This window comes from Patiria miniata, unplaced genomic scaffold (genome assembly GCF_015706575.1).
Source record: "Patiria miniata isolate m_02_andy unplaced genomic scaffold, ASM1570657v1 HiC_scaffold_1, whole genome shotgun sequence".
NCBI lineage: Eukaryota > Metazoa > Echinodermata > Asteroidea > Valvatida > Asterinidae > Patiria > Patiria miniata.
The window spans coordinates 20200388-20217812 of NW_024037047.1; the positions used below are offsets into that span (position 1 = coordinate 20200388).

General features: G+C 41.5%; 1 protein-coding gene across 1 annotated transcript in view; it reads left to right on the forward strand.

Annotated features, from left to right (window-relative positions):
• The first annotated feature begins 543 nt into the window (after nucleotides 1-543).
• Nucleotides 544-17425, forward strand: part of LOC119731553 (soluble guanylate cyclase 88E-like) — a 31260-nt gene continuing 14378 nt past the window's right edge. The window contains exon 1 of the mRNA XM_038204734.1: nucleotides 544-634. The gene's annotated coding sequence lies outside the window, so the exon portion shown is untranslated. The remainder of the gene's footprint in view (nucleotides 635-17425) is intronic.

Consider the following 17425-nt stretch of genomic DNA (forward strand, 5'->3'; position numbering starts at 1 on the left):
AATTTACAGATGAACCTTTGCAGATGGAATTTTGTGTTTGAGAGATGTAAATAATGTTACTTGGCTGAACCCTCACTTGTGTCATTTGTGTTCTTAGTGATGTTGAGAATTTATGACAAAAAATTGCACCTTACTCGGGTTGGACGTGTGCACTATTAAGCAAGAGGTCGTGGGTTCGAGTCTCACTCTAGAACTCTTGTGATTTGTTTCACAAGCTCCCTTTGTACACCATTGGCTGAGTGCTTACAAAATAAGATCCATGTTTTGCCGCACCCTATCTCAGCAATGGCCCACAAGACGAGCATATTTCGGTTGAAGTCAATTTTGTCCATTTGGTAAAAACCCAGACTATTCACTTTAATTCTGACCGCTTCCTAACCTCTGCATGTCTCGCGTGGCTCTCATTACCGGCCGACTCTGTTCAGTAAATTACGACAATATTATGGGCGGCCAGATGCACACAGTGGCCGGCCGCAGTCGGGAAGTAAACACTCAGTATGTAAAGGTATTGAGTGATCAAATCTATAATCGAATTTGCAGAATGCGGCTAGCATGATGTAAAGGACAGGATGTGCATCAGTGGAGGAATGAGAACGCACACAGACGAATTAGCCAAGAAGGACAGCGTGTGAAGGTAATTATGATTATGTATATATATTTTACCTTTTCTTCTAAATTTTTATTATTTTGCCGTACGGATCGTGGATGCGCGGCAAATCAACAAATAGACATGAGATATCGAAGATGTGCAAATGTGTTGGAGGAGTAGGCCAATGCTATGTTTTATTGGGATTTGGGCTCGAATGTGGCTTCGTGCTTTGCTCCACCAAGTGCGCAATATCACATCGCAATTTATGAATACTGTCTGCCAAGTCATCACTTTCCTGACGCAGTCCGACCACGTCGGAAGAAACTTAGCAAGTTGTTGGATTGCGTAAGTAAAGTACTTATATTTACTTTGTTATTCTATGTACTCGAACTGGAAGACTGAGAACATACATGTACATTGTCATGTGAATATTCTATGTTTTATTATTGGTGACGATTCACATTGCATCGCGAGACATATACACTTTACATCATCTCTATTTAAGACTGGAAAATGGTTCATATGCGAAGGTGATGTAGACTGAAAGTGACGTGAAATGCTTATATGATGTGTATTGGTATAGGTAGTTCGTGACCATATAATGAAAATTGTGTGAGATGTTGTCCCAATGTTATACTACATAATAACATTCGAAATCCAGTGCCTATGATACCGCAAGAACTAAAAGTCGAGCAGGTTTATTACTGGAATTCGAATCGGTGACCTTCCTGAAAGCCTACAATGTATGTAATTATAATAACAATGAAATAATGTGTATGCATAATAGCGTTTTATACCGACGGTCCCAAAGTGCTGCACAATTATTACCCCTGTTCATTAAGCCATGAGACCAGTTTTTGCAGCAGCTCGAGATCAGCGCATTCTGGTCGTTACCTTCACATTTATCCAATCCGATGGATTTTCCCTGTGAAAGATTTACGTTATGAAACTAACAAAAAACACTCACTGCACTCTCCGCTTTAGTTTGGATTGTAAATTGCGAAGTCACTATGTCCTGCACGCGATCATTAATGTACCTTAAACTTGGGAATTTGGAGCAAGACACTTTTTTTGAATTCGGCTTCTTTGATATTTGAATAGCTGTTTTGCAGGTGTGATCTAACTTGTTTGATTACTCAATTTCCCAATTGAAAATTTGATAAGGTCACTTCAAAATTCGGCTTCTTTGATATATGAACAGCTGTTTCGCAGGTGTGATCTAAATTGTTGAATTACTCAATTTCCCAATTGAAAATCTGATAACGTCACTTCACTATCTCTGCTGAATTATTCTACTAAGCCGGTACGTGACAGACAGTCATCCCCAAAAGCTTCCCTTCTTGTTGCGTCTACTAAAATGACATTCAAAGGCTAACCGTATTGATCTGTGATCGAGTACATGATTGCGAGCTAAATTTAAATAACATCTAGAGCACTGACTTAATCCAATTCTTTGCACGTTTCTACTTTGCATTCTCCCGACCAACTAGACTGTTGCTATATCACGTGATTCGGGCTTGCCTTATGCTAGCCACCCGCAGCTCCAGGAATGGTCTGGTGTCTTTGTGCCATTCTCACCCATTGTGAACAATGTATTGGTGCTGAGCGTCTGTGTAACTATGCAAGAGCTTGACCCAATCATGTGAATAGCAGCAGTGTCATTGGTTCTGAGAATTCAAAGTTAAAACCTGCCAAGCATTCTGAGCAAGTCAGTGTGCCGGACGTTTTTCAAATTTAAATCCCAATGGGCATAGGTCACTCGCAAATAGCTTATTAGGTACATTTTATGCTTCTCTACAAGCATTTGTACATGATAATCAAACGAATCGGTTGTTTTGTGCGTGACGATTATACAGGCATCTGGGTAACGTCCTTTGTCATTCGTAAAGATTATTATGTTGCTAAGATAGTATTTATCACCCTCCTTTGAAAATGATTATTTGAAGATTTTGTTTTTATCTTAAAAATTCGGAACGCAAAACATCTTTAAATCATAGAAGTGCAACATTTCAAAGACAGCAGTATGGAGCATATTACACAGCCAAGTGGAACTACTCAAGTATCCCAGGTGGTATTTTATGGTGCAGTCAAATTGTAGGTAGTGGTTAAGGTTGGTTAGCTAGATAAACACCAGAATGTTGTAATATCAAAAGGAAACAGAGTAGGCAAGTAAAGTACTTCGGTATAAAAATGGTATTGGGCAAAACGGAACGGGATTTCAAAGATATCATTGGTCACTTTTCCCCAAAATTAACAAAAAACATGTAGACACACTCCTCGTCAAGAAATTGAGAAATGTATACATTGATATTCATTTACGCTATACTTTAGGGGAAAGCGGTCGATGCACAATTTCTTTACAATAAATTTCAGAGCTTGGTCGCGAAATGACCGGTACCTGGTACTCGGTCCCAGGGGCATCCATGCACAAATCTATATAAGCATTTGATTCGCCCATTAGACACCAGCCAAACGAAAGCACTGGAAACAAGTGTAATTGTGCCTGACTCGTACTTAAAAGAAAACCCTTTTCCCTAAAAATCACTCTTAATATAATATACCCGTAGCCAGTCGTTCAGTAAATCAATATGCGTTAAAAAGGCGGTCACAAACACAATTCAATCGTAGTGCCAAAACGATGAAATTAAGTGACGGGCGAACTGTAAACTAATTTTGAAAACGTTAGTGATTTGGAAAGTGGTCTGCATTGAAAATGGCCTCGTGTGGTATGTTTACGTTGGGGCGAGAGATTGGACAATTGTTATGCTGCTCTGGTATTTACTCTGCAGTTTTAATTTTATTTGCAAAGGCCCCCTCGTTTGGGAAAGTAAAATCCTTTCATTTGTAATGTGGACTTACGGATTTGCAGCTTGTGTGGATAGGTCTCTTGATTGTGCTCCGTAAGATAAGAATTGAAATGCCGTGTGTTTAGAATCCAATTTTCAAACATGTGGATGATAAATTTAAGTCAGGGGATTTTTTGAGATGACACAACCATGGAAGGGCAAAAAAACACAAAACTGTCTTCAGTTTGACATGTTTAAGATTAATTTAAACATAAAGGCAATGCTATTGCGGGATAGAAGAGAGGTTTCCATTGCCCTGCGTTTTATGATAAACGACAAATAAAAATGATCACGAGGTGTATTTGGTTTGTGCCGTGCTAATTGAGGGAGCTGTGTGGCTTTTGAGAGCCACGTTAGGGCAGCCACATGTGTGTTAATGGATACACGGCACTTGATGCCTCTTCTCGCACTCCTCACTTTGGCCCATAGTGAAAAATCAATCTACAAGAGTGAATTAACTTCCACACTGTTTAAAGAGCATATATGGCGACAACTTCGAGTGTTTACCACTCTTTTGCATTAAGAGCACCGTCAGTCTGTAGCCACCCCAGCCTGTTTAACTAGTTCCTCCAGTCAGAATGTTTGAGAGAGAAACTTGGATTTCTGCCTGTTGTCTTATATACCGATGGTGTACATCCATGAAGAACAAAAGGACACTCATTTCTATGAGCTACATGTCTTTGTAATTCCTTACCTTGTGCTTGTTTGCCTCCAACCTATGATCTGTCATTTTCCAACCAGTGGTGCACCCAGGATTTGGCTTGGGGGATCATATTATTTTTTTTAGAAGTTAAAATGTGTAAAAAGAATTTCCCAAAATGTTTGGCCGCAGAAAAAGAATGTTTGTGTGTGAGCGTGGGGGTGGGTTTGTGGGTGTGTGTGTGTGTGTGTTTTGGGGAGTTGTGTTGTTGTTGTTGGTTTTTTTTTTTGGGGGGGGGGACTATTTTGACGTTGGTGGCGCCACTTAGACCCCTATGATACTACTCGAAAATATACCACATACATATCATCAAGGTCAAATCAAGGGACTAAAATAATTACCAAAACCAAAAAAAAATTGACAACCTCTTGGAGGGGCTCAAGCCCCCCGAGCCCCCCCCCCCCTCCCTTGAGTGCGTCAGGATTCATAATTACCTACTCTTCTTTTTATTTCTCTCGTAGACCTGTACCGTGAGCGGCTTTAATCTTGTTCAGGGCAATATTAATTATAGAACATACCCGTGTGAAGAGCCTTGAGGAATTCACAGATTAATACACAGGTACATCGTTGTCAAATCCTGATATATCCAGATTTGCTGGTCTGAACACTCACCGCCCTGAATCCTTCGAAATCCTCTTTGCCAAAGTGGAGGAATTTGGAGGATTGAGGTTACATTGCAAAAGTGCGTTACTGATTTTGTAGGATGCACTTTGTCAAGGTCTTGGGCCGGACTTTGTGTTGTTTCTGCTCAGCCATGCATAAATTAGACCTGGATTATGCTTGAAATCTTCCGTAGTGCTCCAGGATATCACTGGCCAAATCTCAACATATATTAGCAATCACTGCCGCTGGATTTTGCAGGATTCAGGCAGTGGTACACCCCTCCACGGACCATATTCAAGAAATAATGGAGGAATTTGCGGGATTTAGGCTATCTGCTATTTTTCCATGAGGCCAATTGGAGGATTTTGCAGGATTGAGGCTACATCCTAGCAAAAAGGCCTAGGGGTAGGGGCGTGACAAAGCGCTCGGTTTGGCATCGTTCAGTGAGGAAATTAATGCCTCGTTACTAATTGAGTCATTAGTCATTTTCACCGCGTCACAGGATTACAAATAAATAGGCCTCAGTTCCACGGTCGTGTGACTACAAAATCCTCCTTAGTTGGGGCTACGAAAAGCCCAAAATATTTTCAGGACGTTCTGCCAAGGTCATCACGCACACACATTGACCGTGTAATCATCATCCGAGCATACTGGAGATTGTGCAGGTGCAAAGTCAGGCTTGACCGGCAAAAACCAATTGGTATGTTTCCTCTTTTATATAATGCGCCTGATCGATTTGAAACCTGGCAAAACTGACGCAGAAAAGGATTACCCGGTGATGTTGGTAAATTCACTCTGATTATAAAATTCCATCTCTATTAGTTAACAATTACAGGCTGGAAATAGTATTTGAAAAAGGCCTACCCTGAGGGTTTTGTATAAGTACCGTAGGATGCAGTGTTGTCATGTGTGAAATGAATGCTTTTTGGTGGATATCAACTCATTGTTGAAAGTGATGCGCTCAGATTGTTCCATTGTTTACCAATAATCAAATTGTATTATGCTGGAGATGTGGAACTCGCAAACATCTGGATGTGTTCATCACTAAACTCTCAACAAATAGTTAACATGCATATGTGTTGAGGCATATAATTACACATATTTAGACTGCTGTGGTGGTTGTAGGCCAGAGCTTTCCAGCCGACGGTTTGTATGCTGAATATTCGTCACGTTTTGATTAAGTCGAATAAACATTTAACCAATTTGCAGAACTATTTGCCCAAGAGTGTGGGTAGTTGACCTTATTTTGGCTTATTTTACTGATGGAAAACAAATTGAGCAACAGTTGCCGACATTCATGGTGCTTTAAAACACGTTGTTTATGTGTCGTAAGTCAGTATGGTCGCTACATTTGCGCTCTAGGGAGTTTGTTTTATGTATGTCGGTTGAAGTTCGAAATGTCTTGGCTGAAATTTCAGAGAATTGTGGATCGGTGTGTTTTTTCCCCGTCTTCCTCAATCAATATCTACATAGTCGAGTGTTCTCTCTGATAGTAAGCAACCACATTTGTAGCGATTCCATCACAATCCCAGTGTACCATCCCACACAAAAAAACGTTCTGTATTCCCATTCTATTCCCAGTTTGAAATTTCAGCAGATTCTGAATCCACTCCAGATCACAGATGACATCTGTATGTTCCACCAACACAACCCTATAACCAAATTGCAAGTCAGTCACCGCATTAGCTATTCCCTGCAATCTGCGAAGACATTTCCCACAAGGACTTTGTTCCGATCGTATTGCATGAGCGTAGGTAGGTCCCTCGCAGTTCTGGGATGAAGCAGGTTGCACCAAAACAGAGGGGAGTTATACGGGGCCTTATTGGATTCCGGCTGCCGTTTTTTTCTTCCTTCTTCCCAGGGCGTTGTGCTACTTGGAATCGATGAACGATTGCGATGGGAAAGGTAAATAAGAGTAGACGTCCGAGGGACCGCAGCGCGGCAGGCGTTGCAGGTGGGCTCGGGCCATGGTGGTATTTAAAGTGGAGGTGCCTACGATGGAAATTTCTGACAGAGTGTTGGAATTTGTGCATTGACTCGGTTGGTAGTTGGAGGCCTGAGAGCAGTGTCAGTCTGTCTGAAAAGGGGAAAAATTGTACTCTTATTAGAGAGATTGAACAGTGAGTGCCCTCACGGTGCACAAGTCGTCACAATGAATGAACACAGTGTCCATGCGTGCGTATCACAGAGGAGTAGACTTTCCACATTGAGGGCGCTCTGTGCAAACACTGTATTGCAAAATTGCCTTTATTACATCACTTCATAATGCAAAGAGGTGCTTCTAATTTGTTCAATGCGCAAAACTTCATTGTATGTTGACTTTGTGCACTTCGAGATGCAACTTGTACATTCTTTGTGAAGCACACAAAAAATCATAGCTGAGTTTTATGCTTTGACCCCAATAAGCAACCAATCGATGGTAATAATGAGCCAATAGTGAAGGAGCATTGGGCGCCATCTTGTTTCGTGTACACCGGTATGCGTAGATTAATAAAAACGCTGAACAGTGCGAGCGATATCACTCAAAATGCTGTCGTTGTAAGGTCACACAGCGCCCTCTATTGTTCGCCTGCGGGGTCCATTAGCAGATAGATCACCTTTTAGAACCACTCACAACGCATTAATTTACCTCCATTTACTGCGTGTGCTAATTTGTAAGCACTTCATTCCGATGGGACAGATTTTGAGCTAATTTCACTCTCAACACTGCAGTTCGGTTATAAACGGGTAAGTAAACTTTGGTTTACGGTTTGCACTTTGTAATTTGATCGCTTTATTGACGCACCGCGGGAGCAAAAGGACTACCTTTTCTTGCTGCTCAAAGCTGGTCGTGCCCTACAAAGATCTTCACCAATAAGCTGTATGCACTTATTATGGCCTACAGAACTCCAAAGAGCAACATGGTGTGCAAAATTCCATTTCATGCTTTTTGTGGTCGACACTAATGCTCAGTGAATCAGGTAGAATCCATCGCTTGGAGGGATTTTCGATTTACGCCGTTGTGCAGCGCAAAGTGCGAGCGTGAATTAGTATTTCTTTAGCACGCGTCATGCTTCATTGAATTATAACCTGCGAGAAACTAAATCCTCTTAGAGCATATTTGGCAGCGTTTAAATTGTGTTGACTCACCCAGAAATTTAATTCTTTGACATGGCGAGCACGTCAGTGCCCTACGGTTTATTTCGCAAGACCGACTCAGCGAATTACTTTGATCTTTTCTACGAAGTACACTTTGCAATGGGCCTTATTAGGCGTCTTAGAATTCCTTCAGTTCAAGTATATCTTGCCGGCTCTTCAAGTTGGATATTGGTTCTTGAGATGTTCAGATAAGATGTAATCATAGCAATTGTAACATTTACATTTTTTAATTTTGATTAAAATGCATTTATTGCACATTATCATGACCAATTGTGGCCGATCAATTTGTAACTCACGAATGTGTCTAACATATTCTTGGCTTTTGAAACGAATCAGTTGGTTGATAGTGATTTTAATTAAGTCAAGGTTGTTTGAACGATGGGTGTGAAAATGAAATCAAAACATCACACTCTAAAAAAAATCCCTGGTCAGATTGACCCAGAATCCGGGTTCTGTTTGGCCTTTACTCTCTTCTGGGTCAATAATGACACTTTTCTGGGTCAAAAATGACACCTTTACGGGTCAAAAATGACCCTTTCCGGGTAAAACAAATGTTTTTGACCCCCAAAAAGTGTCATTTTTACCCAGAGAAGGGTTGACCCGAAATACCATTAATTCCGGATCAATCTGACCCAGATGTTTTTAGAGTGCATATCATTTTTATTTTTATTTTAAATAATAAGCAAGGTCATCGTATGCGGGAAAACAGTGGTTTACTACTTTTGTGTGGACAGGGTTTGGATTTAGGACAGAGCAAAGAAAGCATTAGGTGATTAATATTGCATCAAAGTTGCAGTTGTCACAAAAGCAAATAAATCATCCATCCGAGAATGACTTCCTATAGATTTGTGATTGCTGCATCAATTTTTCCGCCTGTTCTCAAAGTGCGTTCTGTTGTTTAGGTGAAACACTATCCCAGTTTCCTGAGCGTGATCAGGTGTAAATTGAGTCCCCGTAGTTTTCCCTTTAAGCTTTGTCTGATCGCAAGGTTTTTCCATCGGGTGCATCTCTCCTACAGCCGCTGTCACTGATTGCCCTCGGTGTGCCACTCGTGCTCTTTCTACGGTTACATTGGATTAGGCTTTATAAAGCCACATCAAAAATAAGTTCTGTTTTGCGCTACTGACCTACCACCAAAAGTGGGTCAAGTTTTTTTTTTTATAAACCTTATTGACCTTTTTGTCTTTAAATCATTGTTTTCTTTTAATTTTAATCCTTTTCTTGTTACGGATCAAGCTGTTGTTAGCAGGTTGATTAAACTTTTATTTTTTCGAGTTTTGTTGAAATTGTTTTTTGGGGTTTGTTTGTTTGTTTTTGGTGGTTTTTTTTTTTAAACTTACTTCTCTCTCATTTTAATAAAATAGCTTTTATAAAACAAAAATCAAGATGATCCGTGTTTTTGTTATATTTGTTGTTATCTCAAATACGTTCACCGACACTGTATTTCGAGTTTAGCAAATATAATCATCCATGAAGACTTACTCTGAGGCAACTGCCAAGTTGGATTAACACCAATTGATAATTGCATTGAATCGGTATCTTTCTTTTGAAAACGATTCTTCCCGTGTCACCTTCCAGTGTCGACGCCGCAATACAGGCAATGCAGTTTTAATGTTTCCAGGCCTTGCACATGGCTTCTTCGGTGGCCGTATTCAGGGAGGTCATGATGGTGTCCCAATCGGATAATATTTCCCTTTTATCTTTTCATCAGTGGAGACATAAATCGATGGAACAGGCGCAAATGTGTTTCCTCAAGAGAGCTTCCCGGGAATTTGAGATGTCGGGCTGAGATGTAGAGTTTCTGTCGTTGGGGTTGAATCCTGTCATTCCTTGTTGATTACTTTTACAAGATATGTGATGGATTCCTCTACCTGTTCATTGGCAGAAGCTACGGCATTCGTCCGTTCCTTTTTTTTCTTTCTTTCTTTTTTGCTGCGGAGAGCAGCTCAACAAACCGTCGTGTCTCTCCGTTTGTTAGTAACAAACATTCCAGTGACAGCCTTGCATGGCTAAATATCAACTCGCCCCTCAGGCCCTGGCAATGGGTATGAAACTATCCACTCGTCCCTCAGGCCCTGCCAGTGGGTATATATCCACTCGCCCCTCAGACCCTGGCAGTGGGTATATATCAACTCGTCCCTCAGGCCCTGCCAGTGGGTATATATCCACTCACCCCTCAGACCCTGGCAGTGGGTATATATCAACTCGTCCCTCAGGCCCGGGCAGTGGATATATATCAACTCGTCCCTCAGGCCCTGGCAGTGGGTATATATCAACTCGTCCCTCGGGCCCTGCCAATGGGAATATATCAACTCGTCCCTCAGTCCCTGGCAGTGGGTATATATCAACTTGTCCCTCAGGCCCTGGCAGTGGGTATATTTCAACTCGTCCCACAGGCCCTGGCAGTGGGTACACATCAACTCGTCCCTCAGGCCCTGGCAATGGGTATATATCAACTCGTCCCTCAGGCCCTGGCAGTGGTATATATCAACTCGTCCCTCAGGCCCTGGTAGTTGGTATATATCAATTCGTCCCTCGGGCCCTGGCAGTTGGTGTATATCAACTCGTCCCTCGGGCCCTGGCAGTGGTATATATCAACTCGTCCCTCAGGCCCTGGCAGTGGTATATATCAACTCGGCCCTCAGGCCCTGGCAGTTGGTGTATATCAACTCGTCCCTCGGGCCCTGGCAGTGGTATATATCAACTCGTCCCTCAGGCCCTGGCAGTGGTATATATCAACTCGTCCTCCGGGCCCTGGCAATGGGTATATATATGCCACTACTATATGGCACCATCACGTCCATCATGCATGAACACAAACTCGTTGGCCCACAGCTTCTGAGATCATTTGGAGCTTGTTTTGATGGTCCCCGAGGGCCGGTCTACCGTGAATGTCCGACTCCATGAAATATGGACTCTTTGGTGGTATTGCGCATGCGTAAGCATGATAATAGCCTATAAATAGGCCTGTTTATAGGAGAGTGACCTGTCACGTGCGAGGGATAAACCAATAATAGGGAAAAGGAGTCCGATTTTCATAGGAATCGGATTTTCATATGACACCGGTCTGGAGTCCTCTTTATATTTCACCGATTGAAAGACTCACGGTCACTTGTGACAGCCTGCTTGTTGAGCGGTGAAGAGAGCGGGACATTGCTTTTGTATATGAAAATCCAGTCATGGGCTGAATCAGATTCATTGTCAGCACCAGATGCATGAGATAGCTTCAAGTCATTGTCTACGCCAGATGCATGAGAAAGCTTCAAGCCAACAGCCAATGGCTTAAAGTCATTGCGGATGGATTGAATGTAATATTGTGTGCTCTGGGACCAGTTTTACTAGGATTTTTGTTGTCTTGTTATATTCTTATTCTGTGATATTGTTATAATCATTAATTTTTGGGGATTCCTCAATAGTTCTCTAGGCGTTGTAGCTCGCAAGCCTGAAAAACCTGTATAGAGAGAGGACAATAAAATTGAGAAGAAATTACAGTTTTAGAGGTTGGAGGAAACCCCAGAAGAATATTCTAGGGAAACCCACGGAATCAAGTAGGTACTGAAAACCCGATCCACATATAAGTCCAAGGTGGGCTTCGAACCCGGCGCACAGCGGTGGAAGGCGAGGAAAGTACCGATACGCCAACCTGACTCCCCTGGAACATATATCTGAAACATGCCCCTTTAACCACAGTCACGAAGGGCAAGTTATACAGTATGTCCGTAGGCGGTTCTCGTTGTTGAATGACTGTAGTTCAATCATCACAACATCTTCCACCGCGGGATATATACCTTCCGATCCTCGAACTGTTTGCATGAGCTTATCGTCGTGACTTCAGGACGTCGTAAATCGAGTTCACCCGTACTCTTCATCTATCGCAATTTGTCTGTATATAATTATGATGTCTCTTGTTTCTACGGCCATAAAGCAGTATGGCATTGAATCTAGCCTGCCGGCAGAAGATGATTGCTAAGATTATCACTGTATTGATCATGAATAGGGATATTCACATTAGCTAAAATTAGACTCATGGCCTGGGCACATTTTACAATATGACGTAGGTTTTGTAGTGTCACTTTGGCATCGTTGCGTGACTAACTGTGAATTAGCGAAATCGGGATGCGACAGGTTCCAAGCACGACAAAATTACAAGTTACTAGGCAACAGTTTATTGGATGCAATCACATTAAAAGCAACCATTGCATGGCGCACCTAACAAGGACAACATTTCAAAAGTCATGAGATTGTGTTTAACATTGGCGCAATTCTTAGTCAGGGACGCTGCAACTCTGGTTCTTCCATGGTCATTTCATCATGCTTCAATCAATTCAAATTGAGTTTTGGCATCAAAATGTCTTCAAGAGGTAAACAAGGACACGGAAATATATCATGAAATCTTTGCTTCTTCATTATTATTATTATTATTTCTATGGTTGGCAGCTGCTTTGCTTATGTTAATATCATAATACGTACATGTGTGGTGAGACCCAGATGAGACGTTTCCACGTAGATACGAACCACCTGCGAATACCCCACAACATGAGTACCAACACCAAAAGTGTGTTCTTCCATCTTCCAACTCAAGGACAAGAGGACCAAGTCACCTGTCGGTTTCACTTCGTGCCTGGATGTCTCCGGCTCCCGGTCCCACTCGGCCCATTTGAACAGGCTTCGCTCTTGCTGGGCTCTTAACCACCTCATAATTGCTCGATTAAATCCCTGGTCAACCTCCCCGGAGCTTAATTTACCAAGTCATATTTGCTCTCTGCAAAGCGGTGATGAGTCTAGCTTCGGTAGTGGCACGATCAAGTTGGTTCCCCGCGGGCAAGAGAGCAGATAGCGCTGGTTTCCCACATTACACGCCTCCAAAGACGTTTAATACTAGACTAATCAAGAAGGCATTTTCACACTTCCAAAGCCCGTAGTCAGGCTTTCAGGAACTAGTGCCCCTTTAAAAACGCGTGCGGCATGAGCGCGAATGTGGTTCCATATTTACCTTTATGAAGATGGCTTATACTGTCGGCATAAGGTAATCCCATCCAAAGCCATCAGACCATCCGACCGCAAACGTCTGGTTACCTTGATTAAACCATGGTTAAACCGTCCACTGAGTGATGCCAAGTTTGATGCATTGGCCCGCAATTACGGAGGATTATCTGGACCAAATGGTTATTTGATGGGACGGCTTTCTAACATGACTGATGCTTCGTCGTGATCCATGTGCCGCCTGTCTCATTAAGAACCATCCTGTTCCAGAATGTGGTGGACTCTTTAGAGCTGTGGAGTCTCGCACTATATATATATATTATAAGCACTCTTATAATTGTCAGAGAACTTTGGTACAGCTAAAAAAAAAAGTTAACTGTTAATTGCACATCTGGCGCTTAGAAATTTGCCTCAGGGAATTGGGACATTAACTTTGGTATTGCTACTGTATGCATTATAGTAACGCACACATTGTTTTCAGCGACAGCTTTTTTGATAGGCTGATTCATGTAAGAGTTAGTGCTCCGGGACAGAGCAAACAAGACATTGTTAGGTGATCTTGACTCAAATGTCTGATTGCAGTGACCCAGCCAGCCAGTGACTTAGGCAGTCAGATACAATGGGTTTGCCCTTCGGGTCCAGTCCTCCATGAGTTATAAGAAATTATGTTTTCAGGGATTTTACCAAATGATACTAATAATTCTCTTCATTTGATCGTCTAGCTGTTCCACTTTAGTGCGTCGCCTAAACGAAGTTTTGGGGGACACTTACCAGTCCTAAACTCTGTATCCCCGTAACCCCGTATTCCCGTAACTTAAAGGAAATGTACATCATTGGCTTTTGCTCTAATTTTCAGAAATGAATTATTCGGGGGGTTAGTATAATAGATCAAAATATTGTTTCACTGACATGTTTAAAGTCTTGTGTTCGAAAATGCTGGAAAAACCAAGCAAAAAACAAAAATGTTCATGTAGTCTGGTTCCCTGACGCAACTAATAATGAAATGGATAAAAAAAAACCGGAAATTGTAAGGTAAAAGGAAACCAGTCTAGCTGGCCTGCACCCGTTCATGAACATGGAACCAATAGCAAACAAAAATTTGGACTGAACAAAAAATGGTAAATTTGGAGCAGTAGTTGAAAAAAAAAATTTCCAACGGTGGTCGGCCGACCACCGTTGGAAATGTATACAAAAATTACAATTTTTCGTGAAAATGACTTCACACCACCATAATTTTACAGGATGCTTTAGACTGTCATTTACCTTCATCCTTGTAAGGTATTTCGTCACAACTTGGTAGTTTTCGATGTTTGCAAATGTTGTATTTTCCCTTTAACTTCGTATGATTCGTATGATATTATGACCGTATCCCCGTAACTATGTATGATAAAGTTTAGGTTAAGTTTTTGAACAAAATATATAACTTCTACATGCTTTCATGGAATTTGATGAAACTTTGATGCAGTGTCCCTTGGGTAGGAAGACACACATTTTCATCGCATTAATGAGGTCAAGGGTCATGTAGGGGTCATTACAGGTCATTGTTCAAATATGTTTCAAATGTTGCTTTGTCTGTAGAACTTCTACATCGTTTCATGGATTTTGATGAAACTTAGATGCAGTAACCCTTGGGTGGGAAGACAAAAATCTTCAGTTAATTACTGAGGTCAAAGGTCATCCAGGGGCAATAGAGGTCATAACTCATAATGGAAAAGTGTGAAAATGCTATTGTTTCATAGAAACAAATACATTTGAGGACCCAATCATTTCTTCAATTGGAAATGAACAGCTTCTGTAAGAATAACAACACAAAACATAATACGGATCGACCGCGGAAAAGGCGACACGTGCTGCGAACCGCAGATCACCTGGTTTACAGCACTCATTAATGTTTCTGTCATGTGCCAAACACGGGTGTTCTTAATCATTCTATTTCCACGAAACCCTTTTTGAATCAATCAACCTTCTGGAGAGATGGTGCAAGAGGCACATGAAATTGAAATGAAGAGAGACTCATACATACCCTATTACAAATCATGTTCTTTGATAAACATGTCTGTATGCGCAAATAAGGTGTAATAGAAGAATGCGCAGCTGTCAAGCCGTCCCAGTAGGTGCCACTTCGCGTGATTAGTTGAGCAAGTGCTGTCATAACTTGCAGGGAATGCCCGCGTATTACCCGATATGCTAGCTCGCTGATGGATACATAAATAAGGACAATCCCAGAAACCGTACACGTAACGCAATACACCATCTTGGAATTAGTCAAACTTTAACGGCGGGTAATCAGGGCGCGCGCGGGTATTGACTTGCAAGTCGTTTCCTTTTCGGGCAGAGTCACGCAAGGATCGAAACACGCTTTTCGTTGGCAAATTGTGGGATTCGGGTTTAGAAATGAAGGTTTACGATCGTTTTGTTTGTCTAGGTAGTCGATATTAATTTGGTTTTTTTACCTGCTTTAAATGCACTGCTCGTAAATTAGTAATGTCCCATTTTAAAAAAGTTTTTGTTATCATTCTGTGTAATCGGTCGAAAAATAAACAGAGTGGGCACATAATAGTTGTATCTCAAGACTTTGTGGTAATTCTCTCCAGTTGTAATAGGGTCCGTTTAAATTGCATGGGCGATGTGGCTCATATGTTTCTTATGAGACGACGACCAAGAGGAGGAGGACGACCCTGAAAAGATATATTGGAAACCCATGAAAAAACCGGTTGTATAAGCAAACCAACCAACTTTACAAACATGTCTGCCTTGGCGGGAGTCGAAAGTAATCCGAAGAAGTAGGAGTGCAAGAAATTAAAGAACAGTATGCCAAGCACCAACCCAACTCCCCAAGGATTTTTTTTGTGAAGTCTATGAAGAGTGTCAACTCGGAAAAAAACGGAGGCAGACGTGGCCGAACAGCCGGATTAATGAGAACAAGACACCGTAGCTGACTATTCACGTTACGACAGGTGCATAACGTCTAGCGCTAATAATTACAAATGTCATGAAGTCATACTGTAGATATATTTTAGACGATTACTAATACAACCATGAAACAACCGAGCAGACAGAGTAAAATGCGACCGCCGCTTAGTAATCTATGAGCTTCACCATAAACCTTCTTTTATGCAACTATTGTCCAAGAGATTTTTTTCCGTTCGTTAGATTTTTTTGTTTGTAATGCCTTAATCGGTGATTCCCATTGTATGTTATACAGCTCCCTCTTGCGCTGAAGTTTCTCAAGTTGTCCCTTTAAGTTTAAGCACAATGTTGATAGAAATGCTGTAAAAATAAATGTAATTGCCACATTAAATCTTTATGTTGAAAAAAGTCAACTTTTTTTCTGCATGTTTACATTAGTAAAATAAAACAGAATGTAAAAATTCAAACAAAATATACAGATAATTTTTTTTCATGATTTCAAGAGTCTGTTGCTAAAAGACTCAACCAGCTAACTGCCCTGTTGTTCTCACAGTGTGTCACATCCTGCAAACTGGCGAGGAAACAATTTTGCTTCACGGTGCATCCAAGAAAAATCTTCACACACCTCAGGCCTGGGATGTGTCACAAATTTCTTAGTAGGCTGCTCCCAAAAGCGGCAAGTCTCAATGTCTCAGACAGACGTGAGACGAATGATTGAGATACTCGGGTTCATTCCTTATCGTTTTATCAAGATGAGGCAAGGGTGGCAAGCATTTTTCGGGAGCCACAACACCAAGTTAGCCACATATTAGACTTTGTTCGGCGAAGCAATCAAGCAATCAGGCGCCATGACATCGAGAATGTACGCTGATCCTTTTCCCCTTTCTATTAAGAGAGTCATTCGCGGCATCCGCGTGGCTAAATCTTTATCATCCTACTTTCGGAAGCATCGCTCTTCGGGATTTTTTTCACTCATGTGGCCTACGCAATGAGCCAGAGCTAGCCCATTCATTGGCGTTTGGGAGTAAGCCTTTGTAACGTTTTTGGCCAAGGTGAGACTTTATAACGTTTTTGGCCAATTTGGAGCGCTGTGGTCCAGTGGTTACTGTGTTCGACTCACGTGCCGCGGTACATGGGTTCGAATTCTGACGGAGAACATGGTGCTTGTGTTCTTGAGCAAGACCCTTTACTACAATTGCCTCTCTCTACCCAGGTGTATTGGTACCTGTGAAGGTAGAGACTAGAATGAGCTGATCTTGAGCTGCTGCAAAAACTGGTCTCATGACCTGATGAACAGGGGTAATAATTATATAGCGCTTTGGGACCTTTGGTATAAAGCGCTGTATAAGCACATTATTATTATTATTATTATCATTATTAGATTTCAGCAAGTCTAATTTGCAAGTACCAATCAAGCGAGCGAGTAAGTCTGTCCGCAACCAACACAAAAGTAACCTAACTTGACGCAACAAATATCGTAGCAAGTCCAAGTGGAATACAGGGTGAGTAAAAAAAAACCACGAAACCCACATGTTTGGATCATTATTTTAGTGAAGTTCTAAATGTAGCACTTTCAAAATCTAGAATATAAAAGCCCAATTCATTAGCTTTCTTTGAGCACGAATCATTCAAATCACTCATGTAATTTTCAAGGTA